The sequence below is a fragment of the Lactuca saligna genome, chromosome 8 (assembly GCF_052625555.1).
Source record: "Lactuca saligna cultivar CGN05327 chromosome 8, ASM5262555v1, whole genome shotgun sequence".
Lineage (NCBI taxonomy): Eukaryota > Viridiplantae > Streptophyta > Magnoliopsida > Asterales > Asteraceae > Lactuca > Lactuca saligna.
Window position 1 is genome coordinate 175,681,562 of NC_136424.1, and position 11,614 is coordinate 175,693,175.

Consider the following 11,614-nt stretch of genomic DNA (forward strand, 5'->3'; position numbering starts at 1 on the left):
ACTTCACGTCGTGAATATGGTCTGGAAGGAAAAATCAATTTTGACTTTAAACTGAATTCTCAATTATTACTACTTCCATTTTAAGATCCCTACATTCAGTGCTTAATTATGTTCTAATAGAGTTGGATCACATGATCTAAGTTTTTAAAACTAATATGCAAAAAGAAAAGAAAAAAAATTTGCAAACCAAACTCGGGTTGCCTCCCGAGAAGCGCTTCTTTTTCTTGGAGTCTTGAGCTAGACTCCGTGCCTCCTACGTTGAGTCCTCAGAAGCATCCACCACTAGGATCTTTTGTTCCTGGAATCGCCTCTTATAAGCTTGAACTCGGCTTTTGTATGCCTTCTTTGAATTCTCTTTTCTAGCTGTGACCTCTTCTTCAAGCTTGCGTTTGGTTCCTTTAGTTTCTTTCTTACAGTCCATAGCATCCTCACCACCGGCTTTGTCACTCTTGAAGTGATCTCCTCTTCATCACTTGTCATCTCCTCATCGTCTTTGCTCACCCAAGAAGGTGGACTCTTGTAAGCTATGAATTCCACCAAAAATGGAACAGATGCTCTTGGTTTTACTCTTTTGACTTGATGAACTGCCTTGATCTCTTCTTCCATAAGTTGTTCCAGTTCTTCTAGTTCATTATCTTCATTGATTCTGAACACCTCTTCTTGAACATGTTCCTTTGGAAAGCCATCTTCTATCCCAAAAACTTCTTTTTCATCTCCAACTCTCAAGGTGAGCTTAGACTCGTGAATATCAAACAAAGCTCCAGCAGTGTTAAGCAATGGACGTCCAAGGATAATTGGAACATTGGGATCTTCCTTCATATCCACAACTACAAAATCTATTGGAAATACAAATTTTCCATTCTTCACCAAAATATCCTCCACTATGCCCCGGGGTTGTGTCACTAAACGGTTCGCCATGTGAATAGTCATTCTTGTAGCCTTCATCTTTTGAATGTCCAACTTCTGATAAAATGAAAAAGGCATCAAATTAATGTTAGCCCCAGAATCGGCTAAAGCATTAACCTTCATTTTGCTGCCAAATTCACACGGAAGAGTGAGGCGTCCAGGATCTCCCATCTTCTTCGGTGTCTCTCCCAACATAGCTTTCGAGCTTTGTTCACTTAGGACCACCTTAGAATGCTTCTTTAATTGCTTGCGAGTGTCTATCAAATCTTGCAGTAATCTCTAATGCTCGAGAATTTTGGATAAGGACTCGACAAAGGGAGTATTAATCGGGATCCCCTTCACATGCTTGACAAACTCTCTATGCCCTCTCTCCAGTGGACTAAGTGTAGATTGGGAAAGAAAAGGCAAAGGCGGTTGATAAATTGAACCAACTACAAAATTTTTCTATTCATGATGGGCCCACGTCGTGAACTTATATGGTTCACGTCGTGAATTCTGGAATTCTGCAGCTTCATGATATTCAAGCTTGGTCTTTTTCAGCTTTGGATCGGGTTGTTGTGGTTCTTCTTCTAATGCCTCTAGGAACTCAGAGATGGCTTCTTCTTCAGTGTCTATGGCCATTACATCAGATTGGGTCTTCTTTTTGGGATTTTTCGGGGATAACTTCTCATGAACTAGAGTAGCTAGTTGACCAACTTGTACTTCAAGGTTATGGATGGAGGCTTGCTGATTCTTTATTAAAGTTTGATGTTCACTAATAGCAGAATTAGTGGCATCGTGTCTCTTTTCTGAAGCTTCCATAAACTTTAACAATATGGTCTCTAGATTGGGTTTCTTCTCGGCTGGTGGCTGCTCCTTTTGATAGAAGCCTCAACCTATCTGCCTATACTTCTCTTCTTTTTGCTTCTTATACTCTTCATATGGCAGCCACTCCTTCTTCGGTTTCCTCCAGTCCTCATCAAACTCATCCCTACTCGAGTAGCACACTTGAGCTTTTCTGTTCCTAAACTCATCTAAATTCTAGTCCTTGGTCAAGTGTGGACCACTACATCTCTCGCAACCCACTCTTATGGCATGTATTGACTGATCCATTTGAGTTATCCTTCGATCCAAATTATCCAGCATAGCCATCACAACTGCTATTTCTTTAGTTTGGGCCCCTCCACCGCCTTTAATTCCATCTTGCCTAGGGTTGTGGTATTCACGAGAGTGCTTCGCGAATTCTTCAATCAACTCCTTGACCTCCCTTGGATTTTTCTTTGTCAACGGTCCTTGAGAGTCAAGGACTTGTCTCTTCATAACGTTAACCCCATCATAGAAGATTAAGATCTCTTGTTTCACATTTAGATCAAGCTGGGGGCAATTTCTCAGCAAGCCCTTGTACAGCTCCCATGCCTCGTATAATGACTCCCCCGTCTATTGCTCGAAGTTGGCTATTGACTTCTTGAGTTTGGCTATCTTAGATGGCGGGCAAAACTGGTCCAGGAATTGCTCACGCGATTGAGCCCAAGTGGTAATTCTACCCGGTGGAAGTGATTTTAACCACTCCTTAGCAGCTCCTTTTAATGTGATGGGAAGCATCCTAAGCAAGACTGTGTTTATGTTGACATTTGGGACATTGAAGTAATCTTCAATGTCATTGACTTCATCTAGATGCTTAAAAGCATCCTCATGATCTTTCCCAAAAAATGGGATATCCTTTAGTTCAGTCAATATGTGTCCCTTCAACTCGAATGTGGCAGTGGCAGGTATTGCGGGTTGGACTAAAACAGGACCCACATCTTCTCGGATCTACTTCTTGTAAGCTCCCATGGACATCTCTTCAATTGATACCATCTCGTTCCTTGGCTCGTTCTCGGGTTCACTTGTATGTTCTTCAAATTCCGGCTCGGTATCGTATTCGGACTCGGTTTGGACGGGTATATGATCCAAGTGCTCAAAATTGCTCTTGTGCCTCGAGGATGAACTTGACTCTCCTGTCCTCTTTCCCGACTTCCTTGGAAAAGCTGACTTTAATTATTGTAAGGGCGTTTTTTCTTGTGAATTGCAGACTCGGGATCTTCAAGTGGTGGCACCAAGGGTGTGTTTAATCCTCTGGTCATGAACTCCTGCAACTCACTAAATTAAAAACGTAAAACTGAACTAACATAAGAAAATACTAAAAACTAAAATTGCAGCTTTCACATCGTGAGTTTATTAAAACTCACGTCGTGAATTCTGTAACAGAGACAGAAAACAATTTTTTTTTCTAATCAACTAAGCTAAGCTAATAAACAAAAATAAATAACCAATTAACCTTTTTGCAGATTTTATTCAACAAAAAGGGGTCGATTAATCTAATGCAACTAAATAAACTACAAAACGTGTCGTTCCCCGGCAACAGCGCCAAAAACTTGATGTGCACAAAAGTACCCATAAATTTTAATATTTATAACCTAGCAAACTTAAACTAACTATGCACTTATAGGCAGTGTACCCAGTCGGATTACAATATAGCTTGGGTAAGTCGGGTGTCGATCACATGGAACAGTGTTACTAATTAATCTACTTACTATTAAATTAACCTAATTATTAACAAGTTTAAAAGGGTTTTATCTGATTTTACAAGATCAGACGAACTTAACTCAAATTCAATAAGTAAAAACACACTCTTGTCTAGTTTGAATCCACTTGTTCCTTATGGCTACCTAATGATTATGGATTATTGAGTTGGTTTTAATAATATTAGTAATTTAGTCCTAACTTTACCAATAATTAACTAATTCATGTCAAACTATGTATGTTCACACACAATTAAACACATAACTAATTACGAATGTAAATATGTTATATAAGATTTGTTATATAAACGCAATTATAGTCACAATACACGTTCTCTAGCACAGCTAAGCTTATTTACTCTAATTACTACCTAAGATTGGTCAATCCTAGCTCTAACAATTCAATGTTGACTAAATCATTAGGTAAACAAGTTTATGTAGTTAATGGTCACTAAGCTACACATAACATGCAATCAAGCAATTAGAGAAACAAACATAAGCATGCTAGGTTATACAAATCAAACACGAGCAATTTTACCAACTAAATAAATCCATAAAAATTGAGCTATTCATAAGGTAGAAGCTTCATCTAGCTAAACAAGAGTAGCTAAATTCAGCTGCTCATCATAGCAACTAACAAACTAACACAAATTGAAGTGATAAAAAACATGTTCTTAATTAACAAAAATAAACTAAATTATGGACCTTCACTCTTTTTGTTGTTGAAAGCCTCTTCCGAGAACTTGTCTCTCCTTAAAATCATCTTCTGGAACTCCTCTTTCTAGCCAAAAAATCCCCTCTATTGGTAATGGTCAAGGATTTATATAGTTGCTGATATCCATAAATTCACGTCGTGATTAATAAGAAATTCACGTCGTGAGTTGTAGATAACCGTGTCCGTCAAGGATTCCTTCACCCGCGTACATATCTTCTAGAACCAGCTCTTCGTGTCGTCAATCCTTTAATTCTCACATCGTGAGAACGTTTTATCCAGATTTTCTTCTCTTTTAATCTTTTAATTCCCAAAGTGTCTTTCTTCAACGCTTTTAGTCCATTTTCTTCAAAATGTCTTCTTTTTTTGCTGCAAATAACATTTAAGCTCATAAGTATCATTATTCTAGACAAATTACCAACTTATTAATAAAAATGTACTTAAATATTGCCTAAAAATAGGTAGAAATATGGCAATATCAAATATTAATTTTAAACATTTTAAAAATAACCTAGTATTTTTGAAAAGTTTTAAAAATACACCCTTATATTATATTTAACATTAAAAGTCTAATATTACTATATATAAGATACGTCGGTCGATCCGCTGGTACGCCTCATTCATGAAATCGATCTATAAAAGGGGTTTATGGAAGAGACTCATAAAATGATAGTCATTGGGTATCCACTCTTACCTACGGCTCCCTTGATTGTTGGAGGTTCGTTATCTGAATGGGTTAGATAGGACACCTATCCTCATTAATAAGTATAATGATCTATAAAGTAACTAAATAAATTTTTATAAATTCCTGATCTTATTTACTTTAGAAAAAAATAGTGAATTTGTATGCTAATCCATAAAATTGCTAATGCACTTTATTGGTCGTTAGTGAAGAGTGTGTAGTTAAGCGGCACACTAACAGGGACTAATAAAGAGTGGCAATGGGTGTCGGGTAAATTATCACTGATTCATGGAGTGTGTGTGGCTGACTGATATGGGCTTATTTAATCATAGAAATCATTCATTATTATATTAATTATTGTCGATTTTATATCATTTTATGGACACAAGGTACTCAATTAGCTTAATAAATCAATTTCAGCAATAAAATACATGCTTGGATGAAAAACGAAGAGGATTGAGTGATTGGAAGCTTGGAGATCAAGGACTAAAGGAAGAAGCTAAACGAAGAAACTCGACGAGTTTTTAGCATAAACTCGACGAGTTTATTAGAATATTATAGATTTAAGGATGCCTTGCCGTACACGCTGAACGCGCGAATTATTAAAGAAACTCGTCGAGTTATTCTCAAAAACTCGACGAGTTGGGTCGATTTTTGGAAACTATAAATAGATAACTTATAGGCCCGAAAACCTAACTTTTGCTGGAGGGTAGCTGCGACTTTTGAAGACCAGAAGGGTTCTTGGAGCTGCTATTTTCAAGATTTCAACATAAGAGACAATTTCAAAGAGAATCAAAGGAAAATAATCATTCTTCTTTTCTTAATCTTTGTTTTGAACCATGTTTGAATCATTAGATTTTGATTTTAGGTTATTACTTGCTTTAGATATGAGCTAAAAGCTTTTTACTTCTGTTTGGATGAGATAATCTTATGAATATGGTTTGATTGAGTGGTTGAATTGATATTAATTTGGTTATTCATCTTGTTAAGCTTATTAAAGATCCTTATGTATTGATGATAAATATCTTTAGTTAACAAATAAGTAATTGAGTTGCATGAATATCTTCTTGATTACTTGATTCATATAGTTTTATGAATATAAGATTGTATGCCTAGGAATAATGAATATAAAACTAGGGTTAACTATAAAATGTGTAAATCAATGTGTGAGCATGTGTGATTTAACAACCATACAGAAGTTGATTGAATTGAACAAATTTAATTAACTATTGTTATAAGTCTTGCTTGATACGAACTGAACACTAGGAAACTTGTTAATTTAATCACTTGATCACTGTTTGAATTAACTTGTCTACTAAAGGATTGGTAATAATGGACATGAACCCAATCACATTAGGAATCGGTAACCATTAACATATTAATTCATTGCATTTGCCACGAAATCAACCTTAGGAATAAGTGAATCGAATCTAAACAGAAGTCTCTTTTATCATTGAATCTAGTTGTCCCTTCTTGTTCTTCTTAGTTGTTAATTGTCTTTGTTTGAAGGTTAATTGATTGATTAAGTTTTTAGTCTTGAAAAACTAGAGAAAACTCCCCTCTTTTATTAATTGTTTTTAGTTAGGTAGTACTAGTATTTAATTTGATTGTTACCGTTCCCTGTGTTCGATAACCTACTTGCTTAAACTAAACTACTATCGATAGGTACACTGCCTGCGTGTGTTTATTTACATTTGAGTTTGTTCGGATTAAAACTAGTTTGTTTAACACACATTAAGTTTTTGGCGCCGTTGCCGGGGAACGGTTCTAATAATTATATTGTTTGCTGGTATTATCGATCCTTTGTGTTAGATCTTTCTTGCATAAAGTTACCTGTTTTCAGTTCTTATTTATTTTCTATAGTTTTGCATTAAAACTCGTCGAGTTTATTCTTAAAACTCGTCGAGTTTATTCTTCTGTTAACAGTTTCGTAAATTCTTCGTTTTTGTTTGTTTTACGCTTGTTTTTTTGTTTTATTTCAAGTTTTTCTGACCCGAGGCTCCAGTTCTACACAAGTACCACCCGTAGACAATCCGAAGTTGATTATTCGCAAACAAAGAGGAAAAGGGATCGAGTCCGACACATCCACGTGTGGTGAAGAAAGCAATTCCGATCAAGGAGATAATATGGCCAACATCGTCGACATACCGATGGGAGATTACAAGAAGCGCATAAGATATGGTACCGGGCCGGGACTCGTGCAACCTACAATCCCAGCTACCGCCAATTTTGAGTTGAAGGGTCACATCCTCGCACAACTAAAAGACATTCCATTCCATGCAAAGGAGCACGAAGATGCCTACAAGCATATTGAAGAAGTTATGGATGTTGCTGAGTATTTCCATATGCCAAATGTGCCTCGCGATACTGTCTTACTACGGATGTTACTGGTTACATTCAAAGGAGCCGCGAAGGAATTGTTGAAATCTTTACCCCCGGATCCATTACAACATGGCAAAAGATGCACGAGGAGTTCGTTGACCAGTTTTTTCCACCTTCTAAGATTGCAAAATTTAAGAAAGCAATTGCTAACTTTGAGAAATTGCCGGGAGAGGCAATCTATGAGGTGTGGGAAAGATATAAGGGGTTAATAAGAAATTACCCTCAAAACGACCTAAACGTGCAACAAGAGGTTTCTATCTTTTATGATGGCGTGAACGTCACAACCAGGAAATTACAAGACTCCCAAGGACCCCTCACGAAGAAAGCACCAGCTGTCATTAAAACATTGGTGGAAGAATTCTCCAAACATTCAAGAGAATACCATAATCCAAGGAACGATGCAGCTAGAGGCATGGTTAACTCAGTTTCCGATGACATGGCAGCAATGATGGCCAAACTAGAAAGTATGGATCATAGGATGACAAAGATGGATCAATCCATCCATGCCATAAGGGTGGGTTGTGACAATTGTAGCGGTCCCCATCTTACTAAGGATTGCGATCTTGATGAAAACGTCAACCGGAAAGCACAAGTTTGTTATTCGAGTGGCGATAGGTTTGATGATGACTGGCGAAAGCCCAAGAAGGAATGGCTCCCTTATGACGAATATAAGAAGGCAAAGGATGAGAAGTATAGGCAAAAAGCACACGGGTTTTTATCAAAAAGAAGAACCGACACAAGAGAAGAAGACGGATCTTGAAGCTATGTTAACTCGATTCGTTAGTGCTTCCGAGAAAAGGCACGATGAATCCGATGCAACCATTAGAGATCAACAAAAGATGATGAAGGAGCACCAAACCATGATGATGGATCAACAGGCTCTGCTCCGGAATCAGCAAGCTTCAATCTTGAATATTGAAAAACAGCTTGGGCAACTTGCCAAGCACTTCAACGAAAGAACACCAAGCGGGCTTCCTAGTGACACGGAAAAAAAATACAAAGGGCACGCATATTAACATAGTGACAACAAAGAGTGGGAAGATAGTCACACTCCTCACTCCAATCCCAAGTACAGATCAAAAAGAGGCAAAAGAAAAAGATCAAGAAAAGCTGAATTCGCCAACAGTAGACAAAACTCGTCGAGTTCCTGACAAAAACTCGACGAGTTTCGCACCTGATGAGCAAAATAATTCCAAAGTTGAGCCATTTAAGCCACCATTACCATTCCCGGGTCGAGCTCGACAAGAGAAGCAAAATGAAGACTACTAGAAGTTCTTGGAGCACATAAAGGCCTTACAAATCAACATTCCGTTCATCGAAGCAGTCGCGAAAATGCCAAAGTACGCAAAGTTCCTAAAAGAACTTCTCACAAATAGAAAGAAAATGGAGGAAGCATCCAAGGTATTCTTAAATGAGAACTGTTCAGCTGCAATGTTAAACAAATTACCAAAGAAAAAAGGTGATCCAGGTAGCCTAACCATTCCTTGCCAATTCGGGAATTTAGCCACTAGCTATGCATTGGCCGATTCGGAGGCAAGTGTGAACCTCATACCATACTCTTTCTTTAAAAAGCTAAACCTTCCGGAACCGAGACCAATCTGAATGGCGATCCACTTAGCAAACAAGACGGTGACATTTCCCGAGAGGTATATGTGAAGATTTATTAGTAAAAGTCGATAAGTTTGTCTTTCCGGCAGATTTCATTGTGCTAGATATGGAGGAGGACCGTCAAGTGCCAATAATCCTTGGAAGACCATTTTTTAATACCGCGGGTGCCATAGTAGACATATGAGACTCAAGGCTTACCCTTCGAGTGGGGGAAGACTCAGTTATTTTTGGAATGGATCAAGCCATGAAACATTCGAAGTGTAGTGATGATACGGCCTTTTCAGTAGATGTCTTGGAAGAATTATTAGAAGAATGGAAAGAAGACGAAACAAGCAAGCACATTTCGACTTCAGAAGATGATTTTGATGCTGAGAGAGATTTGAAAGAATTAGAAAGTCTGCTTGAAGAATCAGAATACGAAGAACTGATAAAGTGAATAGAACAAGAAACTCGACGAGTTAATCACAATAACTCGACGAGTTTCTACGAAAAATCGGGATCTGAGGAAACTTTTGTTCTAAACTCGTCGAGTTTAATTCCAGAACTCGACGTGTTCGGTGTTCAGAGCACACAATTGGAGCTGAAAACGTTACCAGAACACTTAGAATACGCATTTCTCGAAGAAGGTGAGCAGAAGCATGTGATCATTGCATCGGACCTCACCGCAATTGAAAAAGATCAATTAGTTAAGGTTTTGAAGAAAAGAAAGAATGCCATTACATGGATAATCACCGACATAAAGGGGATAAGCCATTCTTATTATTCTCATAAAATAATTCTTGAAGAAGGAGCAATGTCAGTGGTGCAACATCAAAGGCGTTTGAACCCAAATATGCAAGAGGTAGTTAAGAAGGAGGTGGTAAATCTATTGGATGCAGGGATCATTTATTCAATTTCCGATAGTCCATGGGTAAGTCCCGTTCAAGTAGTGCCGAAGAAAGGAGGAATGACAGTCGTGGCGAACGAAAAGAACGAGCTTATTCCTACGCGAATGGTAACCAGTTGGCGAGTATGCATCGATTATCGAAAGCTAAACGATGCTACTTGCAAAGACCGTTTCCCTTTACCCTTTATTGATCAAATGCTTGAAATATTATCCAGTCATTGCTATTATTGTTTTTTAGATGGGTTTTCAGGTTATTTCCAAATACCAATCGATCCGAATGATCAAGAGAAAACCACCTTCACCTGTCCTAGTGGAACGTTTGCATACCGACGAATGCCTTTTGGGTTGTCCAATGCGCCTGCCACTTTTGAACAATGCATGACGGCAATATTTCACGATATGGTGGAGAAGTATATGGAAGTATTCATGGATGATTTTTCCGTGTTTGGTTCTTCTTTTGATAATTGTCTTACTAATCTTGACTTAATGCTTGCTAGGTGTGAAAAGACCAATTTAGTTTTGAATTGGGAAAAATGCCATTTCATGGTTAAAGAAGGCATTGTGTTAGGTGATAAAGTGTCCAAGGCAGAGATTGAGGTGGATCGAGCGAAAATTGACACCATTGCTAAACTACCACCACCAACCAATGTGAAGGGTGTTAGAAGTTTTTTGGGTCACGCGGGTTTTTACCGTCATTTTATAAAAGACTTTTCTAAAATAACTTGACCTTTAACTCAACTACTTTTAAAAGATGCACCTTTTAATTTTTCAACAGAATGTTTAAATGCTTTTGAAATATTGAAAACAAAATTAACTAACGCCCCAATCATTATCGCCCCGAATTGGAATTTACCGTTTGAAATTATGTGTGATGCAAGTGATTTTGCCTTAGGTGTCGTGCTTGGTCAAAGAGTCGATAACCATTTTCAGCCAATTTATTATGCTAGCAAGACCTTGAATCCGGCTCAAGAAAATTACACTACAATTGAAAAGGAATTATTGGCCGTGGTCTATGCTTTTGATAAATCCCATCCTTATCTTATATTGTCCAAAACCATTGTTTTTACTGACCATTCTGCAATTAAATTTTTATTTGCTAAGAAGGATGCAAAACGAAGGTTGATCCGGTGGGTGTTATTACTTCAAGAATTTGACATTGAAATCAAGGACACGAAAGGAATGGAAAATGTAGCAGCTAACCATCTCTCAAGATTAAAGAATCCAGAAAGGGATGCATCTGACCACAAGGGTATTGGGGAAAGTTTTCCAGAAGAGTATTTGATGGTGATAATGGGAGAAGAACCATGGTATACAGATATTGCGAACTTTTTAGCTGGGGACTTTCTTCCAAAAGGGCTAACTCATCAGCAGAAAAAGAAACTCGTGTCAGAAATTAAATATTATTTTTGGGATGAGCCATATCTTTTTAGGAGCTATGCAGATGGAATCATCAGAAGATGTGTGTTTGGAAAGGAGATCTGCGACATTCTAGAGCATTGCCACAATGGACCTGTAGGAGGACATCATGGAGTTAAATACACTGCTAAAAAGGTGTTTGATGCAAGATTCTATCGGCCCACAATCTTTAAGGATGATGCCACCTATGTGAGAGAGTGTGATGCGTGCCAGCGATCGGGAAATATTTCTGCAAAGAATGAAATGCCTCAAAGAAGCATCCAAGTGTGTGAAGTTTTTGATGTGTGGGGTATAGATTTCATGGGGCCATTTCCATCATCAAAAGGGAACAAATACATACTTGTGGCAGTGGACTATGTATCAAAGTGGGTTGAAGCACGAGCGCTACCAACAAATGACGCAAGGGTGGTGGTGAAATTTTTGAAGAATTTATTCTCTAGGTTTGGAGTACCAAAGGGGTTGATAAGCGATAGAGGGACCCA

The 11,614-nt window shown here is 38.0% G+C and overlaps 1 non-coding gene across 1 annotated transcript; it reads left to right on the plus strand.

Moving 5' to 3' along the window:
* Positions 1 to 2,251: 2,251 nt before the first annotated feature.
* Positions 2,252 to 2,358, plus strand: LOC145013575 (small nucleolar RNA R71). The gene has a single exon (XR_013665125.1). It is a non-coding gene; the product is annotated as a small nucleolar RNA R71 (small nucleolar RNA).
* Positions 2,359 to 11,614: the final 9,256 nt, after the last annotated feature.